This window comes from Colobus angolensis, unplaced genomic scaffold (assembly GCF_000951035.1).
Source record: "Colobus angolensis palliatus isolate OR3802 unplaced genomic scaffold, Cang.pa_1.0 Scaffold4, whole genome shotgun sequence".
Taxonomy (NCBI): Eukaryota; Metazoa; Chordata; class Mammalia; order Primates; family Cercopithecidae; genus Colobus; species Colobus angolensis.
This window is the reverse complement of record NW_012117376.1, coordinates 2,941,607-2,958,057: the sequence shown is the minus strand read 5'-3', so window position 1 is coordinate 2,958,057 and position 16,451 is coordinate 2,941,607.

Here is a 16,451-nt window from a genome sequence, read left to right as displayed (position 1 = left end):
AACCATCTTACACATGAGTGGCGAGAGAGACCACATCTTTTGCATGCTCCAAATCCTCCAAAGTCTCCCTAAGGCCAACAGAATAAATCCCTTAGCATGACATTTAAAGCCCTTCAAGACCTGGTCCTAATCAGCCTCAACTGATTAATTGCCATCCGCCACTCTCCTCCTCCTCACCCTCACCCACATGTCTGTCATGAGCTCTGCTTTTCCACCTAACTGCCAATCTAGGCTGTTCTTCCAGTCTGGAATTTCCAGCCCTCTCCACTCTGCACCTTTCTTCAAATGCTGTCCTCCCTAATACCCCACGGAGGCCACAATGCATCCCTTCTCTCCATTCCCATGCAGCACTTTGCACAAACCATGATTTATTTGATTCCATATCTCTGGTGCCTGGCACTAAGCCTGGCACACAGGATGGATGTAGAGGCATATTTGATGGATGAAGTGAAGTTTGGCATCTCACTCTCTCATGGCCCAGGGATTTTTTTCATCCAGAATGTCAAGTTGCCCAAGAAAGCCCAGGCATCGCCCCAGCTCTGCTGCCCACTCAAGTAACGCCTCCCGATGTCCCCCTCGCCTACATCCAGTCATCCTGCCAGCTGGGTGCCCGGAATACACTCTTTCTGTCTCATTATCCCACTCCCCTGCTCTCTGAGGACATTGGGCCTCTCCCTCCTCTCTTTGTCCATCTCGAACCCTGGGGACCTCTATCCAGGGGCAGTTCAGAGAGGAGAAGGATGAAACATGTGTGGCTGGAGGACATGAGTAGTTTCCATACCAAGTCCCTTGAAACACACATATCTGTATTTTAGAAAAGAAGTACAACCAGTGATATCTAAACAAACAACGATGCATCCAAAATAGGAAGCCCATACAGCATGGAATGACAAGGTACCTCTACAGATACTGCTGGGGCAGTCGTGGCCTGTTGCAAAGTGAGAAGTTAGGATGGAATCCAGTTTGTATGATCTGACACCATTCTGGCAAACAGGAAACGTCTGAATGACGGCACACCCAAATGTCATGAGGCCTATTTCTGGATGGTGGGGAGTATGGATTATTTTTACATTTGTCTTTAAACTTTTATACTGTCTGAGTTTTTTTTTTTTTTTTTACGAAGAGCATGAACTTTTATGTTCAGAAAAACAATATGTCCATATTGAAAGAAGAGGAGGAGGAGGAAGAAGAGAGCAGAAAGGAGGACAGAAGGAGAAAAAAAAACTAAATCAGAAAAATGAAGATGAAGATAAATGCCCCACAAGACGCTCTGAGCTGCTCCTCCAACCCAGGATCTGTAAGCCCTCATCAGTGCCCACTTCCCCAGACAGACCCCTGACTGTAATCCCAGGACTCACCCCAGACCCTGCTCTCCTGCCTGCGGCGCACTCTCCTTCTGGCGTCTAAGGCTCAGCTAAACCTCTGTATCACAATGCCACCCTGCCTCTGGCTGAAAGGTAGAGTGACCAATCAGTGCTGTTGTCTCAGACCAACCCCTTTCGCTCCTCTGTCTCTGGACAAAACACCAGGGAAAGAACCCAATCCTTTACCCCTGGTCCCTGTAAGGGGAGACTCATGCAGAAACACTGCACCAGTGGCCAGCTTGGCACCATCTGCAAACATACTCTTTAAGGCACTGATGAGAACCCACCATGGAGGGTTTGAATTGGTTAAAGCCTCTGTGTGCATCTACAGAGCACTGGGCTCCCATACAGAAAGGCAACATTGTCAGTGCAGGTCCTGGCCCACTTGCTGGTAGCAGCATGACCTTGGCCTAGTTACTTAACTTCCCTGCACCTCTCTTTCCTCACCTGTGAAGTGGGAGTGCTGATCATCATAATGCAAGTGTTTCAGGACTACCAAGAAGACCAAACCAGATCACCAATGTAAAGCACTGAGCACAGTGCCCGGCACACAGTAGGCGCTCAAGAAAGAAGAGGTTTTTTTCATTGTTGGCAGAATTGTTCTAATCTTGCAGTGGTAGGTCACAGACACAGCCATTACCACTGGCAGTCCTGCTAACAACAGGAGCCCAGTGTGTCCTGAGCGGTTACCATTAGGAGGCTGGCAACGCCTGAGGGATTCTGATGACAGGAAAATCGATTGAGGTTCACGTACAGGGGAAAGAACTATATTTGTCAGGGGAGGATTTTTGCACAAGAGAAATGTGAAGGGCTTCTTTCAGCTCATCCTCTTTCCTCCTTGAGAACATCTAGTCTTATTAAAGATATAACAAGGAGGATGGTTCCCACCTTCATCAGGGCCGGTTAGGGAGAGAAGACGCCAAGGCAAAGGAGAAGAGGGAAGAAGTCATCTGTCTGTTGAGGCCAAGACCTGAGGACACCTCTAAGAAGCTCCAAGGAGAGAAGCCCATGCATGTGCATGTGAAAAGCAGCAAGAGTGCTCCAGCCTGTGGTCAGCTGCAGGAGACTCTCGTGAGACCTGGATGACTGAGAGTTTCCAGACTCTCCACCATCTTTTGGTTTCGGACTCCTTTTCTTGCTTCCAGAATCCCTCATGTCCCAGCTTATGGCTCTTCACTCATAGCCACACTGATGTTTTCAGCCTGCACTGGACAGTCCCATCCATGGGTCAGGACCTGATTTTTCATTCAGTTCATAAATCTGTGCAGATGCCTGCTGTGTGCTGGGAGAGACAAAGGTGAAACCGATGTAGATCCTGGAGGGAGGAAGAGAACAGGACGCGCACATCCTTCAGTCAGTGAGACGTGGCATGTGCACAAACAAACCCAAGTCATGTCAATCCCTCATGTTACTCTTCTGCTGAACATCTTCAGGGGCTCCCTATAATCTGTGTGACAGTGTTCAAATCCCTGAGCATAGCATCCAGACCCTCTCCCCATCAGCCATAACTGACCTTTTCCATCACTCTGCCTCCTCTATTCCAGCCTTGCTGAACACCAACATGTTCATGCTTCTGAACAAGCTTCTTGCCCAAGCTCTGAATTCTTCCCCATTTGACAGACTCCTACATTTCCCTCAGTACCCTGTTTAAATGCCCACTCCTCTACCTCTACCTATCTTCTTAAGCAACCCCAGCAATTTTTGGTCTTTTTGATTTCTGTGTTCCCAGAACAGTGGGTACAAATGTTTATTTCAGCACTTATTATGATATTTCATATATTTTTATATGTTCATCTTTCCCATTAAGCTTTAAGGGTAAGGTCCATGTCTTATTAATATCTCAATTATATAACAGTACCTGGCATACAGTAAAGGCTCAACAAATGTTTGTCTAATAAAATACAGTTGGACACCAACCCAAATGCCCATCAATGATAGACTGGATAAAGAAAATGTGGTACATATACACCATGGAATACTATGCAGCCATAAAAAGGAATGAGATCATGTCCTTTGCAGAGACATGAATGAAGCTGGAAGCCATCATCCTCAGCAAACTAACACAGGAACAGAAAAGCAAACACTACATGTTCTCACTTATAAGTGGGAGCTGAACATTGAGGACACATGGACACAGAGAGGGGAACAACACACACCAGGGCCTGTTCAGGGGTGGGGGGTGAGGTAAGGGGAGGGAACTTAGAGGAGGGGCCAACAGGTACAGCAAACCACCATGGCACACATATATCTATGTAAAAAACCTGCACATTCTGCATATGTATCTTGTTTTCTTTTTTTAGAAAGAAAAAGAAATATATATATGTGTGTATATATATATATATATATATGGACAAAAAATACAAGAAAAAAATATTTTCCATCTCTCTATGCTCCCAATGTTCAACTTCCCTAGTACTAAGGGAAATTCAAACTACAACAATGATAAGGTGCCATGAAACCCACTGGATTAGCAAAAAGTGTGAAAGATAGAGAATATTCTGACTTGATGAAGATGTGAAGGCAAGAATTGCTACAATTTTTGGAAGGAAATATTGTGCCATCTGTTAACAGAATGTATATACCTGTTGACTCTTCAATCCCACAGTTATGAATTTATCCTACAGAAATAAAAGCATCAGCATAGAAGGTATATTAGTAATCGACTGTTGCTTAATAAATCACCCCAGGCCTGGCTTGGTGGCTCACACCTGTAATTCCATCACTTTGGAGACTGAGGCAGCAGGATCACTTGAACCCAGGAGTTCAAGACCAGGCTGGGCAATGTGGTGAAACCCTGTCTCTACCTAAAAAAGTACAAAAATTAGCCAGGCATGGTGGCAGATGTCTGTAGTCCCAGCTATTTGGGAGGCTAAGGTGGGGGGAATCTCTTGAGCCTAGGAGGTGGAGGTTGAAGTGGGTCAAGATCATGCCACTGCACTCTAGCCTGGGTGAAAGAGTGAAACCTTGTCTCTCTTACACACACACACACACACACACATACACAAAGCTTGGCAGCTTGGAACAACACACATTTATTATCTCCTGACTTCTGTGGGAAAGGAATCCGGCCCTGGGTCAGGGTCTCTCACAGGCTGCATTCAACATGTCTGCTGGGGCTGCACTCATCTGAAGGCTTGACTGGGGAAGGATCTGGTTCCAGGCTCATGCCACTGCACTCTAGCCTGGGTGAAAGAGTGAAACCTTGTCTCTCTTACACACACACACACACACACACACACACAAAGCTTGGCAGCTTGGAACAACACACATTTATTATCTCCTGACTTCTGTGGGAAAGGAATCCGGCCCTGGGTCAGGGTCTCTCACAGGCTGCATTCAACATGTCTGCTGGGGCTGCACTCATCTGAAGGCTTGACTGGGGAAGGATCTGGTTCCAGGCTCACTCACGTGGTTGTTGGCAGGATTCAACTCCTCAAGGGGCTTTGGATGGAAGTCCTCAGTTCCTCACTGATGGTTGGCTTCAGGCCACCCTCAGCTCCTTGCCAAGTAGCCCTCTCTGTCAGAGTAAGTACATGAGAAGAGCTAGGGAAAAGACACCAAGATGACAGAAGCCACAGTCTTTTGTAACCTAATCACAGAGGTGATATCCTGTCAATTTTGCTGTGTTCTGTTCATTAGAAGCAAGTCACTAGGTCCAGCTCATGTGCAAGATGAGGGGATAACACAAGGTTATCCCCTCAATACCAGGAGGTGGGAATTATTGGGAGCCACATCAGAGGCTGCTGGTCACAGTGTGTGTGTGTGAATGTGTGTGTCTGAGTGCGTGTGTGTATGTGTATGCATGAGAGTGTGCACATGCATGTGAATCATGGAGAAAGACATGTAAGGAACACTCAAAATCCTTAACAAGGGTTATTGGGGACTTGGGTGAGGAGCGGGGAATTGAAGAGGCAGAAATGGGAGTAGAAGATGCATTGTATAAATCTCTATTTTATTTGGCCTTTTAAATAAGTAGGCATTAATGTTATAACTTAAAAAAATAGGTATATTTGAGGTCATAAATGCCCAAGTGTAGTGCCCTGAGAATTGATAGAAGGAAAACCTATCCCAGTATGGGGAGAGAAGAAGAGAAATCCAGGAAGACTTCACAGTGGGGACTGTTTGAAGTGGGTCTTGAAATATGAGCTGGATTTGGACATGCAGAAATGGCAGGAATGACTTGGAAGGGAAGAGTGCAACAGATGGCAAGCTAACTTGTCCTAGGGCCAAAGAGTTATCAAGGTGAGACAAGCTAACAGAGCACAGGCATTCAGCCAGGGAGCCCAGACCAACCTGGGACGTGCCTACCTGGCTTTCTCCAGACCCATGTAAGAGGGCTGCAGGGGAGGTGTCAGTTGCAACTGAGCCCTCAGGGTCTCTGGCAGAAAGTTCTAGACCTTTGCACCTCCTCACACTGCTTCCAAACTTCAGAGTCACAAGCACAAGTCCCATTCTAAGGGCCAGGGCAACTAGGAGACTGAGCCCCACCCAACTGAGCCTACTGAGAGGCCCACAGCAATGGAAGGAGAAACACCAACATTCCCTTTCTCTCCCCATGGCTCCACTGAAGGGGGTCCTCCATTTATCAGAGAGACAGAGTCCACACTCTGGTTGTTTTGTGGAGCAAAGCCCTTTATATCTCCCTGGCCATTAACTTCACTAAATTTACCCCAATCCATCTCCAGGAAGAGCTGGCTTCATCAGAGTCATAGGGCTGGGGCTGGCCCTAGCTCAGAGGTCCCTCCAACAAAAGGGAACTTAGAACTATGAGGCTGAACCAGACAAGGCTTTTGGTTAGTGTGTAAACATAAACCTCAAGAAAACTAGTCCTTCAAAGGCTCTCCCTGATTATCTCCTCTGGGTCGGCTCCAAGCTGGGGAAGGGAAGAGGCTTAGACCCAGCTCCCTGCCTTGGAGCAGCCCTTTGCCAAGTTGGGGTCAAGAGGCCTGTATTGGACCATTCCAGAACAGGATAGTGTGGGGCTTAAGGGAGGTGCAGAATGGTTTCACAAAGAGGAGGAGGCACATGGACTGGGTTTTGAAGAGTTAGTATAAGTTTGATGAAAAGAAAGGGAGGACAGACACTTTAAGCAGAGTAAACAGCACATGCAAAGACGCGGCATCTGGACCAGCAGTTCAATGTAGCTGGAACTTGAAGGAGGAAAAGAAGGGGAGAGGGGACAGGACTGGCAGGGGGCAAGAGAGGAAAGGGAGTCCAGGGTCAGAGGTGAGGGAGTTTATAAGGTAAAGTGTAACAAGGTTCTTTGACAGTCACCAAGGGATTTGTGGCTCATTAAAGATGATTTAAGAAGTGTAACCTCTGGAGGGGGATGCGGAGGTGGGTGGATAAGAAAAGACAAGACAGGGGTGAGACTTTTACTTATATCCTCCAGGTATATTTTACAGCAAGTCTGTACTTTTATTATAATATATTTTTCAGTATGTTAGGCCTTCTGTGTTGACAAGTCTCATAAATCACTGACAATAGCTGCCATTTATTGAGCACTTACTCTAAAGGCTTCATATGGATTATCGCATTTAATCTCACACAAACCCTCTGGGAAATGTAGTGTTACCCCCATTTCCCAGACAAGGAATTGAAGGCCTAGAGTCACACACACAAATAGGTGGACAAGCCAGAATTTGAAATGGGGTCTGCCTGACGCCAAAGCCCATGCTCCTAACCACTGTGCCCCGCGGCCTTCTGGTTAGCACAGATGACAGGGAGGCAAGTTCATCACTTTCACAGATGCCATGAGGCTGGAAGACAAAGCAAATACTCAGGACAATAGAGCTGATTCAAGCCATCTGGATAGGCTGGTACCCTGGGCATGGGGCCGGCATGCCAGGGCAGAATGCATCAGGCACAGATGTGAAGTCCTGGACTTGGGAGCAAAGCCCTGCCCAAGGACAGGCAGATGTGTGGCTTACCCATGGCCTTGAGTGCTCCGCAGCTTCCAGAGCCTGGGCCTGCCTGCCCGGGCCCTGGGCCAGGAGAATCAGATTAAGAAGTCCTCATCCCACTTTGGGGGCTGGGCAGCTTGTAACTGGAGATGAACTCCAGGCTGACTTCAGCTTGCAGCCTTGGAGGACTGTTGTTCTCCTGTCTCTTCTGTCCTCATCACTGTCCCCACTCATGTCTCCTCTGGTGGCCCGATGACGCTGCAGCCAGCCCTTAACCATCCCAACCAAGAGGCAAGGTTGAAGTGAGGCTGGGTCTCACAGGAGGTGGGAAAGCCCACGGTGTAACTTCCAAAAATTGCCCTAGGCCAGTGTTTTTACATTTTCTTAAGCTGCAGACCCTTTTTTTCATTTAAATCTTACACAGACCCAGTGTGTGAAATAAGTAAGGTAGGAGCATTTCTGGTTGAAACCAGGCAGGGGCTGGACCCTCACTGGTCTTCCAGCACCCCCCAGGGGTCTCTGAGAGGTCTGTAAGGGGTCATCTGAACACAGTGTGAAACCCACCAGGCTAGATCACTTCAAAAGGCCCCAACAGACTGAATGTTTGTGCAGAGCCCTCATAAAAGGGATCAGTGCCCTTATAAAAGAGACCCTACAGAGCTCCCTACCCCTTCCACCATGTGAAGACACGGCAAGAGGGTGCCATCTGGAAACCAGAAGGCAGGCCCTCATCAGACGCTGAATCTGCCAGTGCCTTGATGTTGGACTTCCCAGCCTCCAGAACTGTGAGAAATAAACTTCTATTGTATATAAGCCACCCAGTCTAGGATACAGGCAGTCCCCAACTTACAAAGGTTCAATTTATTATTTTTTGGCTTTACAATGGCACAAGAGCAATATGCATTCAGTAGAAACTCTACTTGAGTACCTGTACAACCATTCTGGTTTTCACTTTCAGTGCAGTATTCAATAAATTACATGAGATATTCGACACTTTTTAATAAAATTGGCTTTGTGTTAGATGATTTTGCTCAACTACAGGCAAACGTAAATGTTTTCTGAGCACGTTTAAGGTTGGCGAGGCTAAGCAATGCTGTTCAGTAGTTTGGGGTATTAAATGCATTTTCAACTTATGATATTTTCAACTTACAATGGATTTACCAGGGCATAACCCTATCATAAGTCAAGGAGTATCTGTATTCTCTTATAGCAGCCTGAACAGACTAAAACAGGCCCCGAGCTCAGAAATGCAGTGACTCTTTAATTCCTAGTGAATAATCATAGAAAAGAACTAACATGTATTGAGTATTAACTATGCACCAGGCACTAAACTAAGAGCTTTATACAAATTCCTTCCTTTAATCCTCATCACAAACCTACAACGTAGGTTTTATTACATGGCAGAGACTGCCAGCTGCCCACCAAACGCCCACTCTCTTTCCTTTAATGACACATGACTACATTCCCCAGCTTCCTTTGCAGTGTGGGGAGGCCATGGAACCAAGTTCTGCCCAAAGCATGTGAGCAAGGGTGATGTCCACCACTTTCAGGCAAGGGAAACTGAAAGAGCAACTGAATTCCCCACCCTCTACCTCCTGCCCTCTGGCTGGGACGGCGACCATTAGAGCTACTGCAGAAGCCTGATGCTGAAACGTAGGGCATGAGTCCCTGAGTTGACCCAGTGTGGGCAGTGCCCCCTGCTGACCTGGAGCCCACCCCACCTGTACTATTACCTGAGAGAGAAAAATGTCCATCTAGCTTGAGCCATCGCAGTGTAGGTGTCTGTGTAACAGCAGTGCAGCCTTATCATATCCCCATTTTTCAGAGGGAAGAAGTCAAAAGGATTAGGTAATTCCCTAGATCACCCAGCTAGTGGCACAGGCAGAGTGTGGAGACATTCAGTCCGATTCTAAAGTCCCTGCCCTCAAACCAGGACACTGGCCTGCCAGATGTTATAAAAATAATAATGACAAAACTTGGAGCAGTCAAGATGTCCTTTGGTGTGAAGGGATAAATAAACCATGGTACATCTATGCAATGGAATATTATTCAGCGATAGAGACAAATGAGCTACTGAGCCATGAAAAGACATGGAGGAAGCTGAAATGCACACTGCTAAGTGAAAGAAGCCAATCCCAACCAGCTACATACTGCATGATTCCAACTCTAGGGCATTCTGGAAAAGGCAAAACTATGAGATAGTAGAAAGATCAGTGGTTGCCAAGGGTCACAAGGGTTGGAGGCAAGGAGGAACACATAGGCAGAACACAGAGGATTTTTTTTCTTATTTTTCTTTTTTCCTTATTTTTTTAGGCTGCCTGGATTTACAAAGGACATAGAGGATGTTTAAGGCAGTGGAACCTTAATGCTGGAGACATGGCATTATGCATTTGTCAAAACCTATAGAATGTGCAACACAAAGAGTGAACCCTAGTGTAAACTAAGGACTTGAGTTAATAACCGGGTATTAATCTTGGTTCATCAATTGTAACAAATGTACTACACTAATATGAGATGTGAATAGCAGGAGAAACTGATGGGAAGGGGATATATGAGAACTCTCCTTACTTTCTGATCAATTTGTCTATAAACCTAAAAGCATTCTAAAAAATAGAGCCTATTAATTCATATATATATATAGTTTCAATAAAAACTCATGCATGGAAAAAATTAATAATGCTTTTGCCATGCACCAGACACTTCCATCAGCACTCACTTAATCTTCCTAACAACCTAGTTGCAGGGACTGATATCCCATTTTCAGATGAGGAAACTGAGGCACGAAGAGGCCACGTAATTTGCCAAAGCCAGGATAAAACTCCCATTTGTTTTACTTCCTGCCACTCCTCCTCCCCAGGACCTGCTCATTCTACCTTCCCTGAATGTTTGCACTCACCAAGGAAGGGTGACTGATTCCCCAGCCCGGAACAGCCAGTAGGGTACCGTGTGGCAGACACCTCTGCACGTGAGCCATGGCGAAGAAGGCTCACAACAGCCCTGTGGGAGGCTGCAAGGTCACCCAGCAAAACAGAATGCCTGTGTAGTGCCCCCTCCTCTGCAGAGCACTCACTAGGAATAGATCAGTCCCAATGCCACTACACCCCCCAATACACACACGAGCTTGCAAACACACGTGTTTGTGTGTACACATGTGCGTACACATATATACACAAGAACACACTCATGTACATTTATTAATACACTCACACATTCACACACACACATATACACACAGACATGGATGTGCACAAACACACACACACACACGCTTCCACTTTGTCGTTTGACCCTCAAACAGACAGGCTTTGGACTTCCCTTCAGCACTTACACAAATTAGCAATTCTCACCAAAAACCGAGGGTCATTTAGGGACATTTTTTTTCTTGGAGATTGTCAAGAGCTCCTTCAAAATGCATAACCACACCTGCACATTAACACAAGGCATCACTTTCTCTGCTCTCTGTAACCCCTAGAGGGGAACTGAAGGAATGTATCAAATTCTTAATTTAAGAAAAAATCCCCAGCGCCGGCGTGTGGTGAAAGGGCCATTTCATATGTTGGAGGGTTATGAAGAAAGTGCTGCCTGAAAAAGACTCATCTGACTGCGGTTCCTTAGGATGCTGGGCCTCCCCATGAAAGAAATAGGACCTCATCCAGCTCTGGCATTTAGAGGACATAAATGAGGTTCAGGGACAGCACAATGTCTGACTGTCTGGCCTGTGGACTATCCATTATCTGACGACGGGGCAAGAGGATTCAAAACTCACGGAGTTTTATTAAACGCACTGACTCCATCCTACTGTAAGTAGCAAGGACAGCACCGGGGCCCAGTGAGCAGTCCCAGAAGCTGTTGATGCCTTCAAGAGTGAGAACCCAGTCTTCAGTCCCTTTCCTCTAGAAGGGTCCACCGAGGTTCTGCAATTAGACAGGCCTCACCATGTCCCGGCTGTGTGATCCTAAGTGTGTTACCTAACATCTCTGAGCTGTCATTGTCTCCTCTGAAAAAAGATGGGCAAACAATTATAGGGTTCAGTGAGATAAGGCAGGTAAGCACATACATAGCACATGGAAACATTCAATAAACACGAATGATTTTGTGATGATGCTCACTTGAGAGCTAGCAAGGTTCTTACCGATTATCTCCTCCAATTCCTTCATTATCCAGATGGGAAAATGGAAGCTCAGAGAGAGAAAGGGACATGCCCAAGATCACACAGCAAGTTGAAAGACCAGGGACTAGAACCCATGTCTGTGTCTCTTGGACCAAGGTTTTCTTTATGCACCCACCAGTCACCTTCCAAGAATATCTTAGAAATGTAAAAAGTGTTCCAATAGTCTTGTGAGTTATATTAAGAAAACCAGGCCTGGAATAAGCAAAGCCTGGGATGTCCTGTTCCACAGTCATCCTGGAGTTCCCACTCAGCTGCCCTAAGGGCTGGGATCTGCCTCAGCCCCTCTGTAGAAGTAAATGGCTACTAGAAAGTGGGACGTGTGGGAGGGAATCATTGCTGCCTTTTGTCAGACATCTCTAGTCCTAGGGACGGTGCAGGAGGAGATCTAGGTGGGTCATCGGCTCTGCAACTCAACCCTACTCAGCAAATAAGACAGTCTCCACTCTCTTAAAGTCCATTCCAGAAGCCAGCCCTTTTCTCCTCAGGCCTCTCAGTAGGCACCTCTGGTTTTCAGGACTAAACCAGCCACTGAGCCTTTACAGGTGCTCTGCACAGACACTGGAAGCCCATGGCCACAAACCTGCAAGAAAGTCCCTGTCTGCAGGGGTGAATATGCTCAGAATCTCCTGGAATCACTCCTCCATGTCCCCTTCAGAGCCCTGGAGTGCCCCACCTGATCCTTCTGAGTGGGCAGCTAGCTGCTCAGCTTTGCTACCATCCTATCTTGGGAGCATGGAAGTGTTAAGGCCCTGTCCCTGTGAGCAGGAAGGGGGGGAGGAGCCAGGATGTGCCCTGGCTGTTTGGTGGGCTTTGGAGGGCATGCTTGGCCTGTGTTCCTTTACTAAGGGCATTCATCATCACTGGCCTCCCATGCTTCTACGGAGTGGGACCAGCCATGTTCTGTATCACATGACCCCATCACCACCTAGCCAGAGATGATTGGTCAAAGAGGAAACATCTGACTCCACCGGCTAGCCAGCCATCCTCGGAGCTGGCCACAGTCATCCCTGGGGGAATCTGAACTTGGAGATTAAAAGGTTATTTAGAGCCAAGTGCAGTGGTTCACGCCTATAACTCAAGCTCTTTGGGGGTTCGAGGCAGGAGAATTGCTTGAAGCCAGGAGTTGGAGACCAACTTGGGTAACATAACGAGACCTTGTCTCTACCAAAACAAACAAACAAACAAAAACCAACAAAAATTTTTTTTTAATTAGGTAGGTGTTGTGCATACCTGTAGTCCTAGCTATGTGGGAGGCTGAGGCAGGAGGATTGCTGGAGCCCAGGAGTTCAAGGCTGCCATGAACTATGATTACACCACTGCACTCCATCCTGGGTGACACAGCAAGACTCAGTCTCTTATTTTTTTAAGTTGGGGGGTGAGATTTAGGGTACACACTGGAGCCAAAAGGCTATGTGTGGAGGGTGGAGAGATTAATGGGGAAAGAGGGTAACATTAGAGTCTTGTGATCTCAGAAGGCTGAAAGAAGACAGGAGCATGAGTGGGCCTTCTTCAGGAAAGAATTCACAGGGGTGGTGGGGTGTTGGTGCTGATGAAGGGGAAGAGAGAATCCCAGAGGCACCGCCAGAGAGTATGGAGACAGGAATGTAGGCCAGATGCTCAGGTGACTGACTCTCCCCAGGATGATGGGAATACCCCAGAAAAAGTCCAGAAAGAGACTTGACTTGGTGTCATACATTCTATGGGTTTGGACCCAGATAGAGACTCCAAAAAGAGAAATAGGCCAGGCATGGTGGTTCACGCCTGTAATCCCAGCACTTCGGGAGGCCGAGGCAGGTGGATCACGAGGTCAGGAATTCAAGACCAGCCTGGCCAACATGGTGAAACTCCATCTCTACTAAAAATACAAAAATTAGCTGGGCATGGTGGTGGGTGTCTGTAATCCCAGCTACTTGGGAGGCTGACGCAGAGAATTGCTTGATCTGGGAGGCAGAGGATGCAGTGAGCCGAAATCGTGCCACTGCACTCTAGCCTGGGTGACAGAGTGACTCTGTCTATTAAAAAAAGAGAGAGAGAGAAATAATAAAATAATAAGGCCACAATGGCACCCAAAGGTAATGAAAGCTAAGTGTAATCATAAGAGAGGCTGACAATCCCTAGAAAAGGAAGTCCCCACTATGCACCCTGATATAAGAGGTCCCTGAGATTGAGAATTGGTGGAAATAAAAGAAATTCTCTCAAACTCTGGAGCAGAGCCTACCCGTGGACTCAAGGCCACTTCCTCTTGACCTGTGGCAGCTGCTTTAGAGCACCTGAATGGGTATTTTTTTCTTGTGGATAGTAGCAGAGACTTGGAAGTTGAATTTCTGAGAATGTATCAAAAGGCAGGAGAAAACCATAGCATCCTTACTGTATTTAGCAGGAAGACTGGTGGAACGGTCTAGGCTGAAGCAAGAGAGAGTGTAGGGTGGGGTGGGAGGGGGTTGCAGTGAAAAGCTGCTATAGACGATCAGGCTACACAGAAGGCCAGGAGGACCTCCTCCATTCTCACTGCTAATGGCGTTAATTGGGGAGGAGGACAGGAAGGAGCTGGCATAATGGCTTGCAAAGAGAGTCAGCAGGAAGGCCTGGGCCAGGCCTTGGCATAGGGGTTCATATAGCTTTGCCAATCCATTGAGGTCATATCCACATGGCTCCTGGGACTGGAAATGTCCAAGCTCATCCCCAAGAGCTAAGCCACAGGGTCCAACACAGATCAGGATCAGACTAGGAGCACCATGCCTCAGCTCCCAAACTCCATAGTCAAGATGGGGAGGGCGGGGAGACATCCTGCAGCCACTAATGAAGAATCTGCCCAATGAGCAGCCTGGCTGCTCTTCCCCCCAGGTTGGTAGGGCCCTGAGACAATCGGGAGATGAGCATGGAAGAGAGGCTGTGCTCTGCAGGGCCAGAGAGGGAAGACACACAAACATTATGATTTCTACTATGAACACCTGCTCCTCATCCCTCTATAAAGAGGGTCTGGGGCAGGTGATGGGAACAAGGGAGGAGGCAAACACAGCTGCTGCTGGCAGCTGGCAGGACCCACTGAGAAGGTGGAGGGACAGGAGAGGCCCCTGCAGAGTTCCTGAGTGCAGGGAGACCACTGGACACCCTGCTCAAATACTTCCTTCATTTCCCAAACAGTAGAAGGCCATCCTGGTATTTTATCCCTCACCCCCTGACCACCCTTTCCCCTAAGTCCCCAGAGTCCATTGTATCATTCTTATGCTTTTTTCTTATTCTTATACTGTTCAAGTAATGGATGCACCAAAATCTCACAAATCACCACTAAAGAACTTACTAAGGAAACCACATACCACCTGTTCTTCAAAAACCTGTGGAAATAAAAACAAATGTTTTGGTGGTGGCACATAAAAAAAAAAAAAAGAATTTATGATGCAAATGTATAATAATATAAATAAGATTTTAAAATGCAATTTAGAAAAATATGAAAAACAAAGTCATCCTGGAAGGAAGAGAGGACAACCCCAGCTCTAGTTCTTCGTGTGCCTCATCTAGGAAATGCCAGCCCTGGTGCCAGAGTTTCCCTAAAAACTGAGGAGTGAATGCATGCTTGGTGAGGAAGGCAGGGCTAGAACCGTGCTTTCTCTGCATGAGTGGGTCCTGAGCTGTGCCTGAGCAAAGCGCCCACTTGGAGAGGGCTTAGTGACTGGCAGGTACAGATTAAGGAGGTGCTGAGCAACAGGATTATTTGTGATCTCCCTCCAGCTGTGTAAATGGGAGTGTACTCTGGAGAGGCCCAGAGGTCCACATAGTGAGTCCTGCTGCACGTACGCCCCACTGAGCAGTGCCCACCAGAGGTCAGTAACAAGTGATAGATAAGCCCTGTGGCAGGGGCACCGCTGGTCACCCTGACACTCATGAGATCATCCTCCACTGTGTGGGCAGAATCCCATTTTTTTTAAATAGAGACAAGGTCTCGCTCTGTCACCCAGGCTGGAGTGTAGTGATGTGATCATGGCTGACTGCACCCTCAATCTTCTGGGCTGAGGCCATCCTCCCATCTCAGCCTCCTGAGTAGCTGAGACCACAGGCATGTGCCACCACGCCCAGCCCAGAATCCCATTCTTGACCCACCTGCCATCTCATTTGGTCCTCCCTCTCATGCCTCAGCCTTAGGCTTTCATGCGACCTGTATCTGAGCTTCCCAGCGGCCCCCCTCCAACTTCCAGAGAATCTGACCTTCCCCTTTCCAGGTGCCACTTTGACTTGCTCATGTTTTTCCAAGTTTTTGCCTTTTCCACATCACTAATTCCACTCATCTTGGATAGAATTAGACCCATTTCCCCCGGCCACTCCCTCTCCTCTCAGAGAAACCAAAAACAGGCAAGACTGTTTCAGGCCTCTTTGTCCAACCTAATGAGATGTTCAGCAAGTGTCCAAGGCTTTGCTGTTCCCATCTTCTGGTCGCCCACCTTTGGGCTTGTGTGATGATTTGCACCAGGACACATCCTTCATCTTCCCCAGGAGGCTGGGACCCACCACTCAGCCATGGTCCCTCAGCATCTTCCCCCACCTTCTAATGACAGCAGGAAAAAAAAAAGCCATAATTCATGGAAGGGCTGGGGCAAGCCAGGCACTCTGCAGAGCGTTTTAAATAAATATCTCAGAAAATCATCCCAATTACCCAGAAAGTGGGTACTTTCCCCATTTTACTGGTGAGGAAACTGTGGCTCATGGATTTGCTAAATGTCACACAGCTAAAAAGTGGCAGAACAAGGACTCTCATTCATGACTGTTTAACTCTGAAGGTAAGACTGAGAACACTCGGCTAGATGCCCACCTATGCCCTAAGCTCCCAAGAGAAGGTGTGAACATTTCCACGGGTTTGGAGCCTCCTGCTCCCTCAGACCTTTTATTTCAGTCAAAGTGGACCTGCCCTGCCCCATCACTGAGTGTCAATGACCAGATGCAGGACCAGCAGTGACCCTGCACGTAGCTGACAACGAATGCGGGAATGGGTTTGTGAATCCTGTGTTTACGTCCCAGGTT